The following is a 27,500-nucleotide window of genomic DNA, read 5'->3' on the forward strand; positions in this document are numbered from 1 at the left end:
GACGTCCGATACGAATGCACCGGGCGTCTTATCCTTTACGACGCTTGCATTAGAAATCTCAGAAAAACCGAATTCGTTTATAAGGGACTTTATTAAAATACGCGCACTAGACCAGAGAAGATTGAGTGATGTATTAAAAAATAAGATGATTATGAGGGCGAAAATAAAATAGACGATCTGTTGATGTTATATCCTTTTAGAACGAAGTTCCTTATGACGATGCGGAGGGGTACCCTAACCGGGAAAAAACGTCCGTAACGTAAGATTTTTATTATTTATGTATAGTCTTAGTATGATATGGCTATATAGTGTCTAATGTATAGTCTACGTGATGACGGTTATTATTATTGGTCATATAAATAGCTGTTTCTTGTATATTATTATTATTTATTTTTTATAAATCATTTTGAATAAAATAAGGTAGATAACTTTGTAAAGTTTTTGTTTATCAGTAAAATAATCATAATAAAAAATTTATACCCGATTAATTATTTTCTTTATACCTCGAATAGAACTTAAAATTAATATTTTTATAATAAGGAACTTTGTTCCTATCCGGTGTCCCACGACACCACACATATTTTTTTTTGTTTTGGTTTATTTATCCAGGGACATACACGGGAATGCCTTTAGACGGACTAAACGCAGTCGACATCAGAACTGTATAGTACACAGATCGACCAGCAGTACCTATCTACGCCAAACACGACAGAGCAATTACTGCTGGTCTTGTATGCGTCTTATCAAGGAACTTATTATGAAACGATCCCGTAATAGCGATCTATTTGAATTTGGTTATAGCGTTCATGCGATTTTTGACATGCCAGACATTAGTTATTAGTATTAGTAGTTATTCACAGTTCATAAATGGATTTTGAAGCTCAAAATATTCAGTAGTAATGTTTCTATTTTATTTTTTATTGCTTAGATGGGTGGACGAGCTCACAGCCCACCTGGTGTTAAGTGGTTACTGGGCCCCATAGACATCCACCCTCCAAACCGAAACGCATTACTGCTTCACGGCAAAAATAGGCAGGGCGGTGGTACCTACCCGTGCGGACTCATAAGAGGTCCTACCACCAGTCAAGTGTCTCTTTTTAGTGTTTCATTTGCGTTTCATGGTTGCTAAAAGATAATACACTTAGTACAGGTTGTTCATCTTCTAGCAAAGGAAACGGTAAAAAGAAGATATTCATCTCTTGAACTTGGATGTTTGTAAAATTTATTTTGAAAACAATGTTAGCGCGATTCAGGTTTATCTCGAACTAGCGGCCCGCCCCGGCTTCGCTTGGGAAGTAGCGCACACGATGTAAATAATGTTAGGTAATTTTTTTAAACATTGGGTTACATTATTGGAGTTTCAGTAAGGATCCTTAATTTTTTTGAAAATATCTATACTAATTATTATTAATATTATAAAGAGGAAAGATTTGTTTGTTTGTTTGTTTCGAATAGGCTCCGAAACTACCGGACCGATTTGAAAAATTCTTTTTCCATTAGATGCCGACATTGTCCCTGATGAACATAGGCTACTTTTTTTAATTTTTTATTTATTTATTTTTTTTGGTTTCATGTGTGTTTTAATGTTTCCGAAGCGAAGCGAGGGCGGGTCGCTAGTAATAAATATAGCCTATGTCACATGGGGATAGCGTAGGTTTCCAACAGTGAAAGATTTTTTTAAATCGGTTCAGTAGTTTCGGAGCCTATTCAATACAAACAAACAAACAAATCTTTCCTCTTTATAATATTAGTATAGATATCGTTTATTCTATCTTGCTACCACAACAACAATATAGATTGATTAGAAAAGTCACCCCCAACTCATCGACACGTTCTGTCAGATATTAATAAACAGGTTTTACACATTAGATAATGGATGATCTTCCATAATGTAGAATGTCAAAACCTAATATCACCCTGCCCACCGGGTCGATGACATGTATCAATGACTTTAGGGCTCACGTATGAAAGGTCGAAATGGCTCAGAGGACGACCTTTGACCCCTTCTTGGTTTTTCATTGAACCAACATGGCTTTTTTGGTAAAATTATTAAATGTCACGCATTAACGTGTCACTCTGTTGTGATTAATGAAAACAATTCTTAAAAGTATTTAGATAGATTAAAAAAACGATTTTTTAGTCCATCCACATTGTTTTTTTTTATGAATGAAATATTACTCAATTTTCGGCACAGGAAGCTCTAGATTTAACTTGCACGGCGTTTTAATGAGTATTAATATCAGATTCGCCAGGTACCCGCGTTCACGCTATTATAACCTCATACTAATAAATGTCGATGAAGTTTGTACGTTAAGTAAACTTTGCGTTTAGATCGAACAAGGAATACCAGACGTCTAGTTTGCGTTAAGGATTGTATAGACGCGGATGAATGATGTTTAAATTTGAAAATTAACAAACCGATAGCTTGCCTGATACTGAATTTATTAAGTACTGGTAGCCCGAAGGCCTTTCTAGTTTCACCAGAACAAGTGGACAAGTAAAGGTTTAATACTGTATAAACTATTATATGTATGTATGTGTGTATATATGTATGTATGTATGTATATGTATATGTATATGTGATTTTGTATATATGTAGATATACTTTTTTTGTATGTATTCGTTACCTAATATAAATTTCATTGCACCTACCACTATTTACTCTGCACTACCTTTGGTTGACTGGTAGAGAATGCCTTAGGCATTAAGTCCGCCAATGTAAATTTTACATGAAGTGTAATAAATAAATAAATAAAGGCTGAATCAAGAGGGATAGGATTTGCTAACAGCTGCCCGAGCGCTTCGAAAGGATACCTTTTTTTTCTTACCAATGTTGATAGCTTTGAGAGGCTATATCAGCGTTACCCTAGCGCGTAGCCGTGCGATTCTGTAAGCGTTGTTTAACAAACTCGCACGTGAATTTGGTGTGAGTTTTCAAATTGGCATTCTGTAAATTTCATTGTAGTGCCGAATCTACACTAGCGCCCCTCGCGGGTGAATTGAACTAGCAAGCGTGAGTTTTTTTTACTAAAATGTATGAGTTGACGTTTGAAACGGCATTCTGTAGTGTAAATCACGTCGAATTTCGGCAAGAACTTCGCATCGCAAAATCATTTTATTTGTCAAATCAAAAGTTAGTGTTTTAAGTGTTTGTTGTGAGTGAGAATATACGAAAACGTTATAAACCGCTGTTAATTATTAAAAAAATACTATTAATTAACAAAATTGCACTTTAAAATAACTTTATTCTTCATCGATATTTTGTGGAGCGTATATTTTTATTGAAAACATTGTTGAAAGAAGCTGACGCTACGGATCAGCGTGAAATGCGTCGACAAGCCTACGAAATTCACAATTTATCACTTTTAACTTGAGATGACGACCATGCAAAAGTATAAAGAAAGTGTATAGATTGTCGAAGGATCATATGAACCAGTTAGGGTGTGAATTACACCCTTTGATGAAGACCACTAAAAGCCATTGAAAAGGACTTTCAACTCTTCTAAAGGTAGGTATTCCACGTGGTAAGATTGTGTCTTTATGAACAAAATAGGTACTTTATAACATATTATTAAAGTTTGCCCATTTGTTTATATCCAACTCTCCCATTATTGTAAAACAATACCACTAAACTAGTCTACCAAAAATATCTTGAAAGAATACAAATTAGATTCTCTAATAACTGTGTATTGTTTAATGATTATTTCTTAGTTTCAGTTATTGTGCACCTTGTTATTTTTGGCCAATTGAAGTTACCAAAAAAATCATAAAAGAAAATATAAGAACATATTTGTTCCAGACATCCCAGTTTATATCTGAGGTTGTGGAGGCTCTGAACAACCCAGCAACTATATATACATATTTAAGATTCCCACAGAATGCTCAAGAATGGCAAAAGTTGAAGGAAAAGCAAAGAAAAAAGAAGAAGGTGGTTTAAGCTAAATAGGAACAGATGGCGGTGCACTATAAAAAACAAACTGTTTCAAGGCCATGACCACGACCCTCAGTAATGAGGAAACCGATGCAAGGAGGAGGAGGAGAGGTTTAAGCTAAATAAAAAAATGTTTTCTTCATAAAAAATTACCAATATTAATGTAATGCTAAATATTGCAGTTTTTATGAAAAATTTAGAATCCTTTGGGTTATTGGGTGTATTGATGGGAAGTTGGTGGCCTTAAAAAGATCTGCTACCAATAAAAAATGGTTTTACTGTCGCAAAGAATATCATGCAAGAAATGTACAATTTGTAAAGCTATTAATATTTTTCGAAATTCTGATATGTAATCCATAAACGAAATGTGTATTAAGAACCTATGTATTCAGATTGTATTCATTTCAGTTAAATTGTAATTGTGTATATTGCTATAAGTTATTGTGAAATATAGTATTTATCTTAAATAACTTTATTCAGTTATAATCAAAACAAAATAAAATCTACTAGATTAGTCAATGACAGCAAGTAATGACCATTATAATTATTTAACATCTTTTCGGGCTTTCTGTATATTGTCAACGTTCCAACCTTATGACACCTTTTGCTATTTATTTTTTCATTGCTTAGATCGGTGGACGAGCTCCCAGCCCACCTGGTGTTAAATGGTTACTGGAGCCCATAGACATCTACATCGTAAATGCGCCACCCACCTTGAGATATAAATTCTAAGGTCTCAGTATAGTTACAACAGCTGCCCCACCCTTCAAACCGAAACGCATTACTGCTTCACGGCAGAAATAGGTGATAACGCTATGCTATGCTAGCTAATACCTGCTAATAATAGCTAGCTTTTGCTAATATAGAGGAAGATACTCCTGAAGCTTTGTAGCACCGCCTTCATTCCACTGCCCGTAACTCAGTGTAAAGAACAATAGGTATGTTAAAGAGCAGATTCAGGTGTTTGCTGATCTATAGGGTGCCAATTTACCACCCTGATAAGATAGCAAAAATAGTTGTTGCGTGTTGTGTTTTGCACAACATTTGCAATTGTGCAGAGCTGCCAGTTCCCATGATTTCAGATGATGAGATTACATGTACATTATGGTGGTCATGTTGAATTACTTTGTTAAATTTTACTAATTAGCTAACTTATAGTGTGAAGTAACTTCAAATATAAATTAATGATTTATAAAAATAGTTTTATTCAATAGTTATATACAATAATTTTGAAATTTGTTTGCATCAGTAACTTATGTGGAAATACAGGTTTAAAATTGCTAGCTGCATGTGCTAATTCCACCAACAGTTCATCCTTCTTGCAGATTGTCGACTATTCATTCCCCCATGGTTGTAAGTTTCATTAAGTTATATGTGGTACTGTGTTCAAAAATGCTTTGGACGACACACATATGAACACCCTGAATCTTCACCTGCAGTTCCTCTATCCACAAAATTCTCTCATTAATTTGAGTACACTCTGCTTTTCATTGTAAAAGTGGTGAAATAGCAGGTCAGGTGTTGAGGTGCTGAAAAAAATAATAAATTTATTTAAAAACAAGGTTAGGTAAAATACAATGTTTACAATACATGCAACAAAATGTTTTTGTTTACAATACATGCAACAAAATGTTTTTATTTACAAGTAACAGCAATATACACAAATCAATGTCCCTAATATGGTGGTCCAATGAATAGGTACTTTGACCTGAATAAACACATATCAACCCAATCTCTTGACTAACATGTGAGACCTACTGTGGCTGGAGCTACTAGTAGTAGCATCACAATAAGTAGAAGTTACTTGCATTTAGTTAGAGGATGATGACTGCAAAATAGGTGATTCTTGATGCAATGCTAAAAAGGCAATAAATATTAATTTTTAAAATGCAAGTTTTGTTTAGGTATTTATTTCAGATAATTATGTATAACATACATACCTGTATGTTTGCGATTGTTCCAATACTGATACATTTTCCGAGTTGGCTATAAATTCTCCTTACAATATTCTGATGATGTGGATTAGTATTTTCAATCTGTTGTAGTTCCTTAAATATAATAAAATAGGTTATGCCTAAATTTTGTTCATTTATTTTAAACTGAGTATGCAGCCTTTAGCCAACATAATGTCAGTTTAGTCAATACTCTGGCACTGCCTGCCACCCCTGTACCAGTATGCACACCCTTTACCATAGATACAGTCACCTCTGCATCAATAAATACATTCCAACAACATCAATCTAACTTGCAATACCTAAATTGTTAATGATTTGATTTATTTAATTCAAAATAATTTTTTTGTTGGTGAATTTGAGATACAAATAAATTACCTTCATGCCCTGTTAAAATAGAACATCAATAAAAACGTAGTAGATAGATATATCATACATAAATATATGTTAACATGTCCTAAATATCTCACCGGGAATGGATCTTAACTGACAAGAGAATTTAGTTCCTATATTTTTTTAATATCCTTGTTCTCTTATTGAACATGTTGAGATTCGATTAATCCTTTTGTTTCGCTAGCTTTTAACCCAAAACGTTTATTAATGCCTCTATTTGCGCCAATGTCGGATGAGAAGAACGCTCTTTAAATCTGTTGGTAATTTAATTAAATTTTACATTAAAAACGAATGGATGAAACGAATGGATAGCCTCAAATTAACTTTTACTTACCTCATAATTTTTATTTAACGTTAAATTCACTCACAAAGTAACAACAAATCTAGAAAAAGCAAAATAAAAACTTCCGACCGCTCGAAATTGTTTTGAAAACAATTAAATTTTGTTTTTTAATTCTGGTATTCGCCAGTGCACGCAAAGGAACTTAGCGTACAGCCAGAAATTACAATTAATTTCATAAATATATGACTTTTAATTTTCTTTTTAGATATATTAGATGTGGTTTAGACACCAAAGCTTAAATTCATAGTATTTTCTTACAGAATGCTTTTAAATACAAAGAAAAACTGAAACCGGTAAGCTTCGATTTACATTTGCGTGTATACGGCTATCCCTATTAATATTGTAAACAAACTTCGTTGTCACTTCACTTCGCTCGAGGCAGGGTAATTAAGATTAGTGTTTACAGAATGCCAAATCAAGGTCATTCCATTGCGAATGCGAAGTGATGGAGAATTTCGTAGTGAGATGCGAGTTCTTGTTTGAATTTTAGAGAATCGCACGGTAGGTGAGCTCTCGGGGCTCAGACCGGAGGTGTAACTAACACAGGTCCTAGCAAGAGCAGTTTCGCAGAATCTACCACCGGATCGGAAACGCGACCCACTGAGAAGATCCGGCGAGAAACTCAGTGGGCTGTGTCTACGGGTTAATTTGCTAGTCGAGCTCTTCGTCGCAAGCGGCGGGTTCGGCAAGGACGGTGACCGGAAGGGTACCTAACAACTCAAGAGCAGATGCTTCGCGAATGAAGTCATCACATTGTCCGATACGTCCTACCGATTAATTCACGAATATTTATATAGCAATCTTAAATTAAAATTGTCACTGCTATTATCTATTAACAGTAAACTAGACACAGAACATAGTACGTGCAATTTAAAAAAAATATAATTTATAAAAAAACAAAACAAAACAAAACCAAAAAAATACAGTCGGAAACAAAATTCGAACGTATTGTTTTATTTGAAAACGTGTTTCGTGCCGTTTCACCAATGTTTCGACACAACAATGATTGCACGCCAACCAGACGGTAATAGGATTTAAAATACGCGTACATTCGAGTACAATTGATTAAAAATAAATTTAATTTTTTTTGAAAGAAATTGGCATATACAACGGTCTATGGTTTCAATCAGTAGTTCTTTTATTGAAAAGAAGAGTAGAGTGGATCACGGCCAACTCGATTTAATGTGATTTATGATGAGTCTTTCTTGTATAAAAGTTTAATTTAAATAGAATGACAAAAAATATAGATATCAACAACCACTGTGACAATGACAATTTAAATAGATTAACTAACTGGAGTGCCTTCATTTAAAATAATCGAGAATCACCTCTATTATCTATATATATATAAAAATGAATTGCTGTTCGTTAGTCTCGCTAAAACTCGAGAACGGCCGAACCGATTTGGCTAATTTTGGTCTTGAATTATTTGTGGAAGTCCCGAGAAGGTTTAAAAGGTAGATAAATATGAAAATGGTCGGAATGAAATAAAAATAACAATTTTGTATTCCTTTGATGTGTCTTCCGTCCGGACGGATTCCTTTTATTTGTTTTAAGTTGATTTTATACAAAAGTTTCGGTCTTTTATTTGTAGATTGAGGCATTGCGAAGTCTACCGGGTCAGCTAGTATGCAAATAAAAAGTTAACTGATAAAATATACTTTTCTTTTATACGCGACTGTACTTGTAAATCAGGTCATTACGCTTTTTTTTTCCAACCACAATTTTACTGCCCTTTTTAGAGTTGCAACTAATGTTTTGTTCGCAAAAGAGCTATTTGGACGCGTTTGGTAAACGTGATGACGAATTTGTATTTTGTGTAACGAAGTAAAATGACGCGTTTTCCGACTCGTTCTTACTCAGGGAGAGATGTCAGGGATGTGGTATGACTTTGGGGGTTCTTAAGTTGGAGGTTGAGGCCAAGTCAGAGGAACGTCAGGTTGGCTTGCCGTGCGACGATAGCGTTATTTTACGCCAACTAGTATTACGATTATATTAAGACGAGATTGGACTTCAGGATCAATAAAGCTGTTCTGCGCAGAAGTCAGGAAGGGTTTCGTCGAATCTAGAATAACCCCTCGAGGTTACTAGATTAGGTAGGAAAAATAAATAATAGTTTAAAAAAACTAACAAAACACGCTTTTATAGAAAATCCAACTAAGAAATAGAAAATAAATTTTAATAAATCTGAATTAAAAATAGTGTAAGAAAAAATGATTTTATTGTAAAAAAAGCGTGGGGTGCTTTTCAGGATATTATCAAAATAACTCTTCTACTCATATCTGTTCATAAAATATTTATAGCTACTGATACCATGAATTTTTTAGTTGAATTTCTTTGTTAATTTTTTTTTTTAATATTGTGTAGTCATCGATCCTTAATAAGTATACCATATTTCGAGTTAATCCGACGTTTTGAAAGGGGTCCAAAATCATGTTCAAAGATTCCGTTACATACTGACATACATACGTCTGAAGCTAATAAAAGCTTATTAAAAAGGAAGGAATGGAGGAACATAGTCCAAACAAAAGCGCCCCGTAAAGGTAACGACCTTCAGCACTGAGGAACAGGACGCAAGGAGGAGAAGGATGAGTATTATTACGTGAACTTCTTTCTCCCCCTGAACTTTTCTCTACGATGTCGCATATAGCTCCAACTTCTACATAGTACCTTACAGCTTCGGTATGCCCTTGTTCAACTCTTGGCCTAAAGAAAAACTATCCTCTAACCGCTTATGGCAAACAATAATCCTAGCATTGGATGCAGTCGATATTCATGTTAATTCTAGTCCAAAATACTGTCTTATGCTTATGTGGCTAAGCGTCGCGATTATTTCCGATTAGTTATTATAAGTCACAGACGAAGATCGCAAGATATTTTTCAATCGTTTTTTCTTTTTGCTTTTAAATGCTAAAAATTAAGCAAAAAAAACTGGTTTGTCTTTTAAAGAGTACAATAGTTATGCTCTTAGAATCTAAAAAATATCTTATCAGTTATAACATTAATTTCAATTCTGCTAATATTATAAACGCGAAATTCTGTAATAAAATATGGATGTATGTTTGTATGTATGTATTCTATGAATGGATTTTGATGAAACTTATAATATATATATATATATTAATATACCTTACATATCAGAATAGATATAGTGTGAATTACCCAAAATATAACGATAAATATAAAATAAGAGGGAAAAAATCTGCAATTTGCTAGCTATTTTAGCGCGCGTCTCAAAAACCGTTGAAGCTACATCTACATAATAATAGGTATATCATGTATAATGTAAAACCGAAATGTTTTTCTAAAATAGTTCAACAAAAAAGCCCGCGACCGCGTTATACTTATCTATCTTTTATTTGTAAGCGTGTTTGTTACTGTCAGGACCAGATTTGTATAAAAGAAAATTCAATAAGATCTATAAATAATAAATTACAGTTTCCAAAGCGAAACGAGGGCAGGTCGCTATTTTATAATATTTACAATAAAATATTTAAAAAAATATAATGTAAGACGAATGCGCCACTTGACATGAAGCCAGTGCGAATATTTTTATTTTCATTGGAATTACTGCTTTGAAATTATTGTAAGTCTGTTTGGTTAGGTACAAATTTCGCTTAAAAAAATACCATGTTATACCAATAATCTCGTATTGTTTATTTGTATACTAGCGACCCGCCCTCGCTTCGTTTCGCTTCGCTTCGCTTCGGAAACATTAAATTTTATTAGTCCCGCGGTACAACAATAACCGCGGGTGACTAAAAAAGCTAGTATAAAAAAAGTAGCCTAAGTTACTCCTTATATCATCAGCTACCTATCAGTGAAAGTCTAGTCAAAATCGGTCCAGCCGTTACAGAGATTAGCCGGAACAAACAGACAGACAGACAGACAGACAAAAATTGTAAAAATGTTATTTTGGTGTATGTACCGTATATATATTCATATGCATGTAGTAAAAAGCGGTTATTTCAATATTACAAACAGACACTCCAATTTTATTTATATTTATATATGTATAGATTATGCTTTTTTTTCGATTTGGGTTCGCTTGTGTGCAATAGCTTAGTAGATCTAAGGCTATTTTGCCTTGTTAGGGCGTGCGGCCTCGGATTGCCACGACGGGGGCTGTTAAAATATCCTGGACGTTCTCGCTGATGCAGAGAATGAATTGCGACCGAAGCTTTCGTCGGGAGCACACAATGAACTCCAACAACCGACGCTTCTAGTGGAATTATGGAATGACAGGGATTTGCCTGTTACAGCATTGAGACAAATATTTCCGGAAATCTATATATATAAAAATGAATTGCTGTTCGTTAGTCTCGAGAACGGCGGGACCGATTTGGCTAATTTTGATCTTGAATTATTTGTGGAAGTCTAGAGAAGGTTTAAAAGGTAGATAATAAGAAAATGCTCGGAACTAAATAAAAATAACAATTTTGTTTTTCCTTTGATGTATCCCCCGTCGGACGGATTCCTTTTGTTTGTTTTAAGTTTATACAAATTTATACAAAAGCTTAGGTCTTTTATTTATCGATTGAGGCATTACGAAGTCTGCCGGGTCAGCTAGTGTTATTATAAAACAAAACATTGGTCGTACTTCGTTTATTGTTAGTAGTTTTTTTTATAATTTTTTATTTTTATTGCTTAGGTGGGTGGACGAGCTCACAGCCTACCCGGTCTTAAGTGGTTACTGGAGCCCATAGACATCTATGATGTAAATTGGCCACCTTGAGATGTAAGTTCTGAGGTCTCAGTGTAGTTACAACGGCTGCCCCACCCTTCAAACCGAAACGTATTACTGCTTCACGGCAGAAATAGGTGGGATGGTGATATCTACCCGTGCAGAATCACAAGAGGTCCTCTACCACCAGTAAAAGATGCATATAAGAGAGAAATATATATAATATATGAGAGATGCATTTATTTACTACATTGCATTTTACGTATTGTAAATATATTCAATCATAGTCATACATAAGTGGTAAACTTCAGTCGCGTGTGTGAGCTGATACATATTTTTTTGTTTTTTTACTCACTTACTGTCATCACGTTTGGACATTATAGGAAAGCAAGTTTTTAACCCTACCTATTTTCTCTTCTTCTTCATCGTTCTCTCACTGAACCTATTTTAGGCGTAATGAAAGAATAAAAATATTGTTCGTGTTGATACTCTTTAGTATTTTAATGCTGGTTAAAATCGATTTCGGAGACTATGTACGAAAAAGCTTTGACAAAAAACTCGGTTAGCTGTTTCGATTCAAATGCTTTAATTAATCAATCGTAACAGACTTAAGGCTAATGGCTAACGTTCACCAAAACGAATTCGAACAGACCGGTTCGCTGTGTTCAGTACAGAAGGCGGTCATGATAAAAGATCTTTTGACATTAAGCTGCGGCTACTGTATGGGAGTTAGTTTCAAGCTTTGCCATTACATCCAAATCATCTTCATCGATTTATCTGTCGCAACCTACCACATATTTTTATGTTGTTCTAAAAAAATTTTAAATTATTGTCTAGCGTTTATCGCGGGCTTTGACCGGGCGGCGACCGAATCAAGAAATTCCGTGACGAAAGTAAAACCTAACACCCCGCACTCCGCCTACCATGTAGCTCGCGTTTAACACATTTACACGTTGCGTTTGTGTAGTGTTTGTGAAAAAGCGCGCGGCGTGACGTCGCACTGCATACGCATCATGAAAAGTCTGCCCATCTTTCTCTCGCGCGGTTTAGCTTATGAGTGTGAAGGGGACAGTTAATATTTTGCTTTTGTTAATGTTTATAAATACAGCGTGGTCTTATTTTATTATTGTTTTAATATTAAATGATTATTGTCTGATTATGATTGCGTAAGTTGATAAAAAATGCTATGCAATAGCTTTACCGCGGCAGTCCCCGAGTGCCGCACGTGTTTTATTTTTATTTTATTATCGCATAGCTAGATTACAAACTCAATGATAGCATCGGCAGCAAGTTGAATCATAAGGCCCTAGGAACAAGGGCTTAACATACATTAGCTTTCACACAAACGTATAGCCACTGAAACTGGGACTATACGGTGACCCTCCCCCTCTTGAAGTTGGTTAATTAATTTAATCGATATTCAGCATTTTTAACAGTTCATTAGTTTTTTTTTATGTTCGAGAATTTACTGGTGGCCTGGAGGCCTTTCCAGTTTTACCAGGGCAGGTGGGCGAGCAAAGGCTCAGCCAGGAGGGGTGGGATTTGCTAACAGCTGCCCGAGCGCCTCCGAAGGAGACATAACAACTCAAGAGTAGCTGTTTTGCGAATGAATCTACTACCGGGTCGGAATCGCGACCCGCTGAGAAGATCCGGCGAGAAACTCAGCGGGTTGATGCTTAGGTTAGGTTGCACGTCGAACTCTTTGCCGAGTTCGACGAGTACAGTTACCGGACAGTTCAGTAGTTTCCGCTATCTAAAATCTGACCATCAAGGTACACATAGAATTTAAAAGTACATGAATTAGCTTGAATACCATTTTATTACACAGTTTGAGGCATAGTCGGGAATTCGGGCCGGTTTTTCCCATGATATTCTTTCCTTAATCAGTTATCTGGAAGAGAACGATGTTAGCGATAGTATATTTATGTTTTTACGTCATTAACTTAACACACCCTGCCTGCCTATTTTCTGCCGTGAAGCTGTAATGCGTTTCGGTTTGAAGGGTGGGGCAGTCGTGTTGAAAAAACGGAGACCTTACCATGTCTCGAGGTCAATGGCGGCATTTACGTTGTAGATCTGTCTCTTATCTGTCGACTCTGGTAACCATTTAACACCAGGTGGGCCGTGAGTTCGTCCACCCATCTCAGCAATAAAAGGAACATGTTACGTACAATGGAGTGTAAATAATACGATCGTCCGGTAAAGTCGTCACGAAATCCCAATTGAACTACGCATCTAACGGAGCACTAAAGTGATTGATGTATAGGAAAGGAGCGATAAGTAGGCTTTTGTACGAAATTAGATTCCAATAAAAAACGTATTTGTAAGGCGGTGTTGGATAACGAATGGTCCGAGAACTAGTTTTTGCTGTGGACGTCTGAGTGTGACCTAGACCTTACCGGGTTAGTTTTCGGCGATGCTCGGAGTCATTAGCGAAGATGTATTGAATGATATAATTGATGGTCAGGCTTTTTGGGAGTGTGTACCGAGAGCTATTCGTATTATTGCTATGAAGCATTCACACGTGCCGATCTGAAGGATAGGATATTAAGGATAGGTCGGATAGCTGTGATTGTATGATCAGCACTTATGGGAAGAAAACTATTTTTGTTTTTTTCAATATCATCATCATCATCATCATCATTTCAGCCTATCGCCGTCCACTGCTGAACATAGGCCTCTCCAATAGATTTCCAGTGCGACCGGTCCATTGCCACCTGCATCCAACGAGACCCAGCGCTTTTTACTAGGTCGTCGGTCCATCTAGTAGGTGGCCGTCCCACACTGCGCTTGCCAGTACGTGGTCGCCACTCCAGGATCTTTCTGCCCCATCGACCGTCCTCTCTTCGTGCTATGTAGCCGGCCCATTGCCACTTCAGTTCACTAATTCTACGGGCTATGTCAGCAACCTTCGTTCTTCTACGGATCTCCTCATTTCGGATTCGATATATTTATATATATATTTTCAATATAGCACATTTAAAACACACCAGTTAAGCAAGTGGCAATCATCTCGATCTTCTCCCACGGTTTGGTGTAATTTAGGTACTCTGCAGGATATGTTTGTTTAGCACGTTATCACACCTTCCTTGCTTAAAATAGAAGTAAAAAAAAGTTATTGTTCTCAACAATTGATCGTTTTTTTTTATTAACGACTTCGTCACCATGGCAACGCCACCGAAGATTTTAATTTCGCTGTAAGAGGTCCGATAGGATTTGAGGGTGCCACTCGACAGATTTCAAGTCGTCTGCATCTGGCGCGAATTTTTCAAATTTTCAAATAAAAGATTGTCGGGACGAGACAGTGATCTTATACTGGTAAGTCACTAATAAGTCTAATAAGTCACCGAGTTTCTCGTCAGATCTTATCAGTCGGTCGCGATTCCGATCCGGTGGTAGATTCTGCGGGACACCGCTCTTGCTAGGGCTAGTGTTAGCAAATTCACTAAGGTTGAGCCCGTGAGCCGTCAGGGCGTAGCAGAAATAGCCCCTTAGGTTGCCAGCGAATAAGTGCGGGGGAATATTGAATAATAATACTGTACTGCTAAAACTGAGAACTTAGATTTCTTGTTTTAATGTGGGTGGCGGCATTTACGTTGTCTATGGGCTCGGGTAATCACTTAAAACCAGGTAGGTCGTGAGCTCGTCCACCCATGTGTAAGAAGCAGTTAAAAAAAAAACAATAGAGACTTTGGCCTTTTGGTCCATCCAAGATTTAATTTTGTTGCGGCTTTTACATTGTGTGATATCAGGCAAATGCATGTAGGCTTGCCCAAATCTTGGCTCCTATTCAAAACAAAAATACAAATGTGGTGTCGTGGGACACCAGATAGGAACGAAGTTCCTTCGGCTAATGTAGAATCGACACAATTTGCAAAAAAAAAATCGTGCTCAATTTTATGTAGGTTTTCTTGATTTTTCTCTTAAATTTTGCTGATTAGTTTTTATTTAAGTATAGGAAAGTATTTAGGAAATTCAGTATTTTAGGAAATAATAAATTACGTAAAATAGAAAGAGAATGGATGAGAGAACGAAAAGAAAGAGGGAGAAAGAGAAAGGTATTATACACTACTCGCTTGTGTATGCGACTGTCGCGCCTGCGCACGTCTCATTTAACGGTTTTATTCCACGCACTTTTTTCCACGGATTTTTTCCACGGATTTTTTCTTACGGTTTTACTATCACATTTTTTTCAGTTCGGTCGCGCAGCAAAATCCCTATCCCCTCCAAGCCTGCCGTAAGGAACTTCGTTCCAATAAGTTCCGGTGCTTATTTGCCATAAAATATAAAACGAGTTTTCCAGGAAGCTTTTCACCAAATTAAGTAATTAAAACGGTTGGGAGTCCTTTAAAAAGTAACAACAAAAAAGCTCTCGGTCTCATTTATTTTTCGAAGATTCCAAAAATAGCGAAGGTTGTTCAAGAAAGCGGAAATAAGCTAAGTTGCTTTATAATAAATAGCTTTCGAAAGTGCTTCCATTATTGCGTACAATCTTTCAGTTACGGCATGAAATGGCCTTAAGAAGTCAAACTTCATTATATCGGTCCTAGCAGAACATTATAAAAGCAATTATAAATTTTTCGATCATGTCAAGATCAAGTCTGAAATCTATTTTATTTTAACACGCTCTTATTAGCTTGGTATGTATGTATGTTTGTTTGTATGTAAAGAAATCTTTGAACATCCTTTTCACAGATTTCAAGACGTTGGATTAACTTGAAAATTAGCACACGCATCAAGGACCGATGACCATACAATAATTTTATAATTTTTCTCTAATATCTATTGCAGTTGAAACATGTATTTTTTAATTTTTTTAATCCTTTAACTGCCGTATATCAGTAAAGAAGTGAAGTGAAGTCATTATCTCGATTTCTGTTACTAAGACCTCGGAATATCTAGTAAACCTGGGAAAGACGAATCCGATGATACTGTGAATGAATCTATTTTTAAGAGACGTTATTTTTTTTTGTTTTTTTTTATAGCTTACATGGGTGGACGAGCTCACAGCCTACCTGATGTTAAGTTGTTACTGGAGCCCATGGACATCTACAATGTAAATGCGCCACCCACCTTGAGATATAAGTTCTAAGATCTCAGTATAGTTACAACGGCTGCCCCGCCCTTCAAACCGAAACGCATTACTGCTTCACGGCAGAAATAGGCAGGGCGGTGGTACCTACCCGCGCGGACTCACAAGCGGTCCTACCACCAGTTAACAAACAAAAGAAGGCAAAGTTAGCCAATCTAGGCGCTTAGTAACAGAAATCGACATAATTAGTTCAGTGCGCCGCGTAGGACACCGGTGACCTACACGGCAGTCAAAGGGTTAAACTATACATATTTGTATTCACATTCACGTTTCGTAGCGTTCCATTCGAAATTGAAATATTGGATATTCGACTTTTTTGTTGTCATTCGACTGTTTCGACTGTTTTTTACTGGTGGTAGGACCTCTTGTGAGTCCGCACGGGTAGGTACCACCACCCCGCCTATTTCTGCCGTGAATGTAATGCGTTTCGGTTTGAAAGGTGGGGCAGCCGTTGTATTTTCTCGTTCAGTCCATTTCATTATGCTCTGGAGACTTAGACTAAATTTTTTTACCGATCCCATAGACTTATGTCTATCACAAAACAGATTCCACCTAACCTAAAGATGATATAAAGATCTTACGAAATCTTAATTTTAATCTCAAACAACTTTGAAACATTCTCTTCACTTTTAAAAATGGAATGTTTTATGACTTCGCGGCAGAAACAAGCAATGGTTGCAAATTGCAAACCCATCCATGCTTCACAAGACGCCCTACTGTCAAAGATTATGAAATACAGTGGGGCAGCCGTTGTTATACTGAGATCTTAACTTATATCTGAAGGTGGGTGGCGCATTTACGCTGTAGATGTCTATCATCATCATCATCTTAGGCCTTACAGCCCAGGGTGGGCCTTAGCCTGGTCCAGTATGTCTCTCCAGACTGCTCTGTTCAGGGCTTTCTCCTTCCAGTTCTTGACGCCGATATTTTTGAGGTCGCGCTCCACGCCATCCAACCATCGAAGTTTGGGTATGCCACGACTTCTGCGGCCCTCTGGTTTGCCATAGAGCAATTATTAAGTAGATGTCTATGGGCTCCGGTAACCACTTAACACCAGGTGGGCTGTCAATTCGTCCACGCAGCTAAGCAATCAAAAAATTTTTTTTACCGCGATCACAAAGAGTCATTCTTCACAAAACAGAGCTAAAACGCGAAGCTACAAATCCTACAAAAGGTAAACCTAAACTTTTAAATTATTTGCGTTGTGATTGTGATTAGAAGAAGCGACGGCCCGATTCCAAATGGCTTCATTTGTATTTTTCAATTCGAATATTTTTCGCTCTGTCTATTGTTGTCCCCCGTTTTTAAGTCCCGCTGATTGGATTGCAGTGATTAAGGGAGAAAGGTTTTGTATTTTAATTTAGAGGATAATCAATCTTCATCGAAATATTATTTAGCTTAGCTAAGCCCACAGTTAGCAGCGGAGTAGTGGTTATCCATACTAGGTAGTCCTAGGATCACTCTTTATTAGCCACGCTTATTGCCACTGTAGACAGACGAGCATACCTGATGGTGAGTGGTAACCGTCATGGACTTCAGTAATGTCAGGGGCAGAGCCAGAGCGCTAAGTACTCTCCACAAGCCTCGTTTGAAGAATGACATGTCATAGCGCTCGGGAAACACCGTGGAGGGGAGCTCATTCCAAATCCGGATGGTACGTGGCAAAAAAGATCTCTGGAAACGCACTGTGGATGAACGCAGTGGCTCCTGGTAGTATGGATGAACTCTACTCCAGTGACGGGCGGTGTGTTGGTAGTAGAGCGAATAAAATAACAGCCCTACGAATCATGAAATGTCTTACCTAAATTTGCAACAAAAAAAAATACCTTTTTTTTTTTTTTTTTTTTTTTTTTTTTTTTCGGGTAGAGGGCCGAACCTCCTACGAGGTCCCCGCGCAAAAGGGGCGCGCGGGGTATGTGAGACTCAACGATCTGCATGGTGTTGTGAGCAGACCGCGGGCCCAAGGATTTTAGAGCCCACCCACTAAACGACTCCTCTGCACTCTTACACCCGACGTCCGATCCCCTCCGAGGTCAGAACCCGGATAAGGTAGGGGGGCTACCGCGGTCAACACTACAACCAGACGGCGCGGCTCACCCCAAGGACGCCCAGCCGACGGAGCCTTCGAGGCGAATCGAAGGCTCTAAAACGTCGGCCGTCTCGGTACGGCAGCCCGTCGGGCCGCCCAGACGGTGCCGCTGGTGTCCCGGAATACCCCGCTGGACCAGAACCAGCCTGCCGGGTCGGGACGCGATACACCGTCGACCGGTCGCTCTAATCACTCCACGGCAGCGCGCTAGAGTGCTGGTAGCGCGCCGCGCGGCCTCACCCCCTCAGGTCGCCCCTTGACCTTCACCGGGGGGAGGCCGCCACCTACAGGGGCCGGGACGTACGGGCGTATTCCCGCCTCCGGCCCCCGGCTCGACGGCGACGGATCGGTGCGGAAAGGGAAGAGCTCTCCCTCTCTCGCTCCGCCGCCTCCTTCTGCGAGATGGTGGACTCACAGAAGTCGAGCATCGCCTTCCAGGACGCGTCGCTGCCGAGCATCGTAGCCACGACGCGCGGCAGCGAGAGGTCCTCTCCAATGACCGCGACGAGGGCGGCGCGTTGCTCGTCGAATCCAGAGCAACGCGCCAGCGTGTGTTCCGCTGTGTCATCCTCGTCGCGGTCCGCGCAGTGATGGCACTGCGCCGTCGGTTCCCTTCCGGCTATCTTGTGCAAGTACCGGCCAAAACAACCATGGCCGGTCAACATTTGCGTCAGCCGGAAGGTGAGGCATCCGCGGTCGCGGCCCACCCAGTCCGCGAGGACCGGACGGACCGCCTCGACGGTACGGAGGCCGGCCGACGGGTCCGCCAAGCGGCGAGACCACGCCTCCAGCACGGACCGCCGAGATTGGAGCCTCCGCGCTCGAACTACTCCTTCGCCGGGGCGCCCTTCCCCCCTAGAGCGGAGGTCGCTACGCCACCGGTAATCGGCAGCGAGCGCCTCCGCCTCCAGGTCCCAGGGTGGCGCCCCGGCGAGCAAGCACGCCGCCTCGAAGGAGACGGTGCGGTATCCTCGGATCGCCCTGACCGCGATCGCGCGCTGCGGACGTCGCAGCGCCGCGACGTTCTCGCGGGTCAGGGCGTGGCACCATACGGGAGCGCCGTATAGTGCCATCGACCGCACCACCCCCATGTAGAGGCGGCGCGCCACCTGATCGGGACCCCCGACGTTTGGAAGAAGCCGGCTCAGAGAGCCGGCTGCCGCCATCAGCCGAGGGCCCAATTTTTTGAAGTGAGCGCGGAAGCTCCACCGACCGTCCAGTTCGAGGCCGAGGTACCGAAGACCGGTCACCCCGACCCCGACGCGGACGCCTCCGATCACGAGGTGGGCACCCAAAGGCGGCGCTCGTCCCGGCCCGTGAAAGAGCAGGGCCTGGGTTTTGTCGAGCGCCACCTCGAGCCCCAACCGTCGGATCCTGGTGACGACGTGTGCCACGCCTGCGCACGCCAGACGGGCAGACTCCCGGTAGTCCCTCCCCGGAGCCACGACCAACGTGTCGTCAGCGTAACAAATTACGCTGAGCCCGGGGAGGGGTCCCCGAATGACGCCCCGCAGGACCCAGTCGTAGCCGATGTTCCACAGCAGGGGGCCCAGGACGGACCCCTGCGGAACACCGCGCTCGACGGGGAAGCGGTACATCGCCCCACCGTGTCCGATGCACTGGATCGACCTGCCCTCAAGGTAGGAGCCGATCAGTCGGCGGAGGTATGCGGGGACGCCGTGATACTCCAGCGCCCCCGCGATCACCGACCAGGGCAGGGTGTTGAAGGCGTTCCTTACATCTAAGGATAACGCCATCGCCACCCCGCCCCGGGATACGGCTTCGTCGGAGAGGGCCCTCACGCGCAGAATCGCGTCGATAGTCGAGCGGCCCTCTCTGAAGCCGTACTGCTCCGCCGAAAGATCGGGACCCGTCTCGGTCAGGTGCCGGACGATGCGGGCCGCGACGATCCTCTCGAGCATCTTGCCCGCTTCGTCCAGCAACACGATGGGGCGATAGCCCGCGGGTGAGTCCGCGGGGCGCCCGTCCTTCCGCAGAAGGACCAGTCTGCCCGTCTTCCATTTCGACGGGAACCGTCCCGACTCGAGGCACGCTTCGAAAAGCCCCCCGAGCCGGTCCCCTAGGGCCTCGAAGGCCAAGCTCCAGACCCGGCCGTGAACACCGTCAGGGCCGGGGGCCGTGTCCTTCGCTCTCATCCTGGACACGGCCGCATGGATCTCCGCTCCCGTGATAGGGGGAGGGGGCTCCTCGGCAGCGGGAACGCTGGGGCGACGCGGCGGCGTGCCCCACGTGGCGTCCATCTGGGGGGGCTCAAAGTCCCCCCCCGCTGCCGGCGGGAACAGTGCCGCAACAATTTCCCGCAGCTGCCGAGGCTGGAGCCGCTCGGTCACCGGGAGCGCCCACGGTTGCAGTTTCCTGCGAACCATCTTGTATGGGCGCCCCCAGGGATCTTCATCGAGCGACTCCAGGAGAGTCTTCATGCTCTGCTTCTTGGCCTCGCCGATGGCCAGCTGCAGCGCCGTCTGCTTTTGACGACAGTCAGCGTGCAGCTGGGCCGCCGTCTCCGCGAACGCAGCGTCGCGACGACGGCGGCGGCGGTGGCGTGCGCTCCGGCGGCGCGCCCTCACGCACTCCTCGCGGAGTCTTGCGATCTCGGGCGACCACCAGAACGCACCCCCACGTGGTGCTCGGGGGCCGACCCGGGGCATGGCGGCATCGCAAATGTTTGCCATGGTGCCCCGGAACCAGTCGACCTCCGCATCCACGTCCGCGAGCCGCGCGGGTTTTGGCGCCCACGCAGCAACAGCGGCCGCCTCCATCAGCAACTCCTTGTTCATCCAACAACAAAAAAAAAAAAAAAAAAAAAAAAAAAAAAAAAAAAAAAAAAAAAAAAAAAAAAAAAAAAAAAAAAAAAAAAAAAAAAAAAAAAAAAAAAAAAAAAAAAAAAAAAAATACCTGACGGCGCGGCGCCAGGGATGGCTGAGCGGCAATTCCGTCATTATTCGTATTCGGTGGAACTGAGTTTATGGCAATAACAGTCAATAAAACCTTTTGATTAATAAAAAGATGTGTGGTGTCGTGGGACACCGGATAGGAACGAAGTTCCCAATTATAAAAATATTAATTTAAAGTTCTATTCGAGGTATGAAGAAAGAGAGAGAGAGACAGAGAGAGAGACAGACAGACAGACAGAGAAACATGCGACGCCGCACAGCTTGCAATAGCTTACTATAGCAAAAAGTGTCGTGACAACTTTTCGTAAGAATTTTTTTCGTCTAGCCCCCTTTCAAAACGCGCGATAAGGAACTTCGTTCCAAAAGTGTCGTGACAACTTTTCGCAAGAATTTATAGCAAAAAGTGTCGTGACAACTTTTCGTATGAATTTATAGCAAAAAGTGTCGTGACAACTTTTCATAAGAATTTTTTCCGTCTAGCCCCCTTTCACAACGCGCGATAAGGTACTTCGTTCCAAAAGTGTCGTGACAACTTTTCGTAAGAATTTATAGCAAAAAGTGTCGTGACAACTTTTCGTAAGAATTTATAGCAAAAAGTGTCGTGACAACTTTTCATAAAAAAAAATTCCGTCTAGCCCCCTTTCAAAACGCGCGATAAGGAACTTCGTTCCAAAAGTGTCGTGACAACTTTTCGCAAGAATTTATAGCAAAAAGTGTCGTGACAACTTTTCGTATGAATTTATAGCAAAAAGTGTCGTGACAACTTTTCATAAGAATTTTTTCCGTCTAGCCCCCTTTCACAACGCGCGATAAGGTACTTCGTTCCAAAAGTGTCGTGACAACTTTTCGTAAGAATTTATAGCAAAAAGTGTCGTGACAACTTTTCGTAAGAATTTATAGCAAAAAGTGTCGTGACAACTTTTCATAAAAAAAATTTCCGTCTAGCCCCCTTTCACAACGCGCGATAAGGTACTTCGTTCCAAAAGTGTCGTGACAACTTTTCGTAAGAATTTATAGCAAAAAGTGTCGTGACAACTTTTCGTAAGAATTTTTTCCGTCTAGCTCCCTTTCACAACGCGCGATAAGGAACTTCGTTCCAATTATTGAAGCTCTCAACAAATAATTTTCACAGTGACACGACTCTGTCCACGTACCGCCATTTTATACTCTGTTACGTTACGGCATCTACCCTACATTTTTGTGATATTTATCAAAACAACATTTTATCATTTAAAATCGACGCTTGAAAGGCAAACGTGACTAAGCGACAGTAGCTGCTTTATACATAAATGATAGGCAATAACCATATTCGATGCGTAAAACAAAAAATTCTAAGGTCTATTAAAATCATTTTAATCCTACAGCTAGATTCGTTACATTAGATTTTTTTTTGCAGGTATTTCAACTTTAAGTTACGGCCGTCTGGTGCAATGGTAAGTGACATGGTCACTACACAAGGGGGTCGCGGGTTCGAATCCCGCCAAGGGAAGACATTTGTATGATAAATATAAATGTCTTTTCCAGGGTTATGGATGTATATTAAATATATGTATGTGTATAATAAAAATCTTACATTTATATCCGTTATCTGGTACCTGTAACACAAGTTCTTTACGAACTTATCACGGGACCAGTTAACGTGGCGTGATTGTTAGTAAACATTTATTTAAAAAAAAAAAAATTAGTCTACTGTAAAGTTCACGCATTGTCGCTTAGTCACGTTTGCCTTTCAAGCGTCGAAATAATAATCAAAACAATAACTTAATATTACTCAATTCGTTATCCACGACATACCTTTAAAATTTATGTACTACGTCACCATTATTAGTATCGGTACAATCGGCGATGTAAGACATCAATCAAGAAATCAAATAGTCGTGGCGTAGCTCGGAAACACGAAACGAACTGCAAAGAAAAAGTGTAGAACTGCAAGACGGCCCCGGGGCTGGGGTAGGCGAAGTTCCAGAGTAACAGGGCCGAATTCAGGAGGGCGAATGGGGGTCTAATTCGGCTTTCGATTCGAAAGAAGCCTTATGGCATTATAATTATGATTGATTCGTTGGTGCAGTAGTTAGCGGACCTGACTGTAGTGCTGAGGGTCGTAGGTTTTGTTTCCACAACAGCCAAACATTGCGTGAAGAACAGGTTTGTTTGTTTGTTCGTTGTCTGGGTGTTTTGGTCGTCTGGTTGGTATGATGATGCCTTTTACAAGTTACTAACACAATAAGACACGAGCTCGTCTAAACAAAAATAACCCCTCGAGGCTACTAGCAATAGGTAGAAAATCAAAAACGAAGTGTGTAGAAACCGGCGCGAGCTGGAGGCGTGATCAGACCTCTTGAAAATAGTTAAAGCGAAATAACTACTACTCGTAGTCAAATTTGTTTTCCTTCTTTTCTAAGCACGTCCGACTACATAGTGACGTCAGTATTGCTGACGTCACTATGGTCAGAGCTCTAAAAAAGAAAAGGGTATCCTAGATGTTAGATCTAGATGCTAGATGTTTAATGTACGATACGCTTACGAGGCAGGATTTAACCTGGAAATTACTAACATATTATTACGCCGGTAAGAGTAACGCCATCTATAGCCGAATAGCAGAAACGAATCTCAAAGGAACTAGTAATCTCGAGAACGTTCGAGGAGTACAACGCCATCTATTTTCAGATAGCGGAAACATACGTCGAAGTTACTCGACTTGCCCAGAATGCTCTCGACAAATCTAGGGATGTCGTATCGACTATAAAAGCGTTGCAGAGATGGCACGAAGGCAGTTGGTAATGGGAACTACTCGAAGCGAAACAACGGATCATCTGAAGCGAAGCGGAAGAAGTGAATTGAGAATTTTAAAGTGTTCGTTAAGTGTTCTAAGTGTTAATAAGTTTTAATTTGTACTTTGGTAGAATTTTTATTTACCCCGAACCCCAGCGCGTAGCAATATACGGGCCAGTTGTGGACCAGCAAGACACCATTCAACGCTATTGTGCCAACATTCAGATATCAACGGTGTCAAAGGCCAGACTCTGGTGCATAGCTTTTGTTGCACAAACAAGGTTTGTTGAAATTAAGTTAATCCCAGAAAACTAAGCCGACTAAAGAAAGGGGAAGGTACTCACAAAAATGCGAGTTCTCTCGATATTGTGGTCTTCTGACCCCTGGGCACTGTTCTGGATTGCTGTAGTCCAGTTTATAGACACACGGACACAACGCACAAGTTTGATAAGCAAAGTTCTTGCGAAAACAGTATTTTTGAATTATATCGATTTTTTTGCTGTTGCTCGCGCGGTGCCAAGCGTCGACTCAGTTCGTCTTCTTCGCCCGCTAGGAGGCGCTTTGTAGATTTTCAGAGAGCCGATAGATGGCGTGGATCAGGCAAAGGGATATTTAACCGCTTAGCTCTAACAGCTTAGTATTTTTAAAGCACTGATATACGTTGTCGGGATTTGTGACCAATCTCTTTAGTACAGATTGCGGCCCTGGAAGACCTTGTTCTTATCTTGCTCGAGGGTTCGTGGGCTAAAGTTACGATGTAGTTCCTCGTCGGGTTGCGATCTTATCTTTACTATGACGGTACGCGGTTTTAGGGATCGCTAACATTTTTTTGTATTCGTATTGTCAACGATTTTCTAACGTTTTGGATGCAATCGATCTGTTACGAGGATTTATTACAAAAGCTTTTTAAAAAAAAGAAGTTTATTTAATCTATATATTAATACGTGAAGGATAAACTTTGTATTCCTTTTTACGAAAACTGCGCGGACGGAGGACTATGACATTTTTCACACTTATAGAGAATACAGTGAAGGAGTGAAGAATGCTAATATTTTTTAAAATTATGCATTAATAATACATTAAATCAATAAAAAAACATTACACACACTACCATGTATTTGACACACACACATATTTATACTCTATGTGTATTGTCAAACTTTTGTTATTGCTTAAAGTCTGTGGTTAAATTAAAAATAGTTTAATATTGTTTATCCTTAATATTATTTGTAAAATGTAGTCTTGGCGAGATCTGTGATTATATAATAGAAGTATAATAGTTTTTGACAATTGAACAAAATTTCAATTAATTATAGTCGAATTTCGACTACTGCGGGATCACTAGTTCTAATAATTAAAACATTTGAAGCTGACAATTGAAATTAATTGGGGCAAGTGTCACCGAGAGCGCGGTTAGAATTGAGCTGCCTGATCTATCGGCAACTTAACTAAGCTGCGTTACGTAGTGCACCTTATGTTGCATTTTTAGGTACATTAAGAATAAATTTTAATATATTATAACAGATCGACTTGATCTCTCTTTTTTTCCTACCTAAGCTGATAGCCTTGAGAGGCTATTGCAGCGTAACCGGGCGAGTAGGTGAGCTCACGGGGCTCAAACCGGAGTGTTACTAACACTAGCCCTAGCAAGAGCAGTGCTTCGCAAAATCTACCACCGGATCGGAAACGTGACTCACTAAGATCCGGCGAGAAACTCAGTGTGTCTGTGGGTTAATTTACTCGCCGAGCCCTTCATCGCAAGCGACGGTTTCGACGAGAACGATGACTGGTGCTTGAGATACCTAAAAGCACCGTTAGTGAGAGAAATGACGTGTTTTGGGCGACGTCGACTGTTTGCCATTTGGTCCGCAGGATCGGCCATGTAGTTTCCAGCGGCCACGATGAGAGGATTCTCATATTGTGCCGCTTTATCGAAGTGGGCACTGGTATACTCCCCTTAAAGTATAACTCTCTAGGGTTCTACTCTTTTGGACCCATTTCACCGGTTTTGTGTTTGACATGTTTCAAGTAAATAATTTAAATGAAAGGCAAGAGCGGTCTCAAAATAATGGAATGTATAGGAAGAGGCTTACATTCAACATTGGATTGACATGGGTTGAAGAAGAGAAGAGAGGGAGAGATGCTGCATTTCGGTCGTGATATCTATTAATCATTTACCATCACATGGGCTGTGACAGTGCTACGCAGAATCTAGCACCGTATCGGAAACGCGACGCGAGAAACTCAATGGGCTGTCTTTACGGGTAAAAATCCCTCACAGTTCTTTGTTCAGAAGGAATTAATTCGCGATATCGGTCTCCTTGGCCAAATTGGTATATGCAATCGGATAGTGACAACAAATTTATCAAGATCTTACTAGTAGTTTTATTAACTTCGACAAGGTTGATAATAATCTCATTTTTTTAAAGTCGGTTTCCTTATTTATTTAACACTTCATAGGTCTTTTTAGGTGAGGTATGCTCGTCTGCCTACAAGGGCAATAAAAAAAAAGTAGTTTGTCCGAAATCATTTAATATATTTTTTTCCACATCTCTTTCTCTTTCTTATCTTTGATTGCTTACCCGATGCTCACTCATAAAATTTTATTCGTTTGAGGGCCATAAAGTCATATCAAAACAACATCTTCAAGTAAATCTACATGAAGTTTCGTTTCCGATCCGGTGGTAGAATCTGCGAAGCACTGCTCTTGCTAGGGTCAGTGTTAGCGTCACTCCGGTTTGAGCCCCGTGAGCTCACCTACTAGTTAAGGTTACGCTGAAATAGCCTCTCAAGACTATTAAAGCATAGGTAGGGGAAAAAAACGGTGAAGGAATAACATTGTGTAATAAAAATCAAACCCGCAAAATTATAATTTGCGTAATTACTGGTAGTAGTACCTCTTGTGAGTCCGCACGGGTAGGTAGCACCGCCCTGCCTATTTCTGCCGTGAAGCAGTAATGCGTATCGGTTTGAAGGGCGGGGCAGCCGCTGTAACTATACTGAGACCTTAGACCTTATGTCTCAAGGTGGGGGGCGCATTTACGTTGTAGTTGTCTATGGGTTCCAATAACCACTTAACACCCAGGTGGACTGTGAGCCCGTCCACACATCTAAGCAATAAAAAAAATTTGGTATTTAAATCAACATACAACACAAATTGTATATTATTAATCGGTATATCTCAACCCGAGCGCTTCGTTGTCGATAAAAATCTGCTAAATCGGTCCCGAAATACTCCCGAAAAATGTGGGAATCCGGTATCTAGTAATACTCGGTCCTGCGGGTTTTATAAATAATAGAGATACGTTATCTTATCTGGGGAGCTTTTA

General features: G+C 40.7%; 2 long non-coding RNA genes across 3 annotated transcripts; one reads left to right on the forward strand and one right to left on the reverse strand.

Moving 5' to 3' along the window:
• Positions 1–2,881: 2,881 nt before the first annotated feature.
• LOC119630487 (uncharacterized) lies at positions 2,882–5,129 on the forward strand. Its single transcript, XR_005246229.2, has 2 exons — positions 2,882–3,508; positions 3,712–5,129. It is a non-coding gene; the product is annotated as an uncharacterized LOC119630487 (long non-coding RNA).
• On the reverse strand, positions 5,113–6,735 carry LOC119630486 (uncharacterized). Of its 2 annotated transcripts, none has more exons than XR_005246228.2 (4): positions 6,611–6,735; positions 6,354–6,530; positions 5,872–5,979; positions 5,113–5,460 (listed from the first exon to the last, which is right to left on the reverse strand). It is a non-coding gene; the product is annotated as an uncharacterized LOC119630486 (long non-coding RNA). The 2 variants fall into 2 exon arrangements; XR_005246226.2 differs by having other exon boundaries at positions 5,416–5,788; positions 6,611–6,734.
• Between the last annotated feature and the right edge of the window lie 20,765 nt (positions 6,736–27,500).

Source organism: Bombyx mori, chromosome 24 (assembly GCF_030269925.1).
Source record: "Bombyx mori chromosome 24, ASM3026992v2".
NCBI lineage: Eukaryota > Metazoa > Arthropoda > Insecta > Lepidoptera > Bombycidae > Bombyx > Bombyx mori.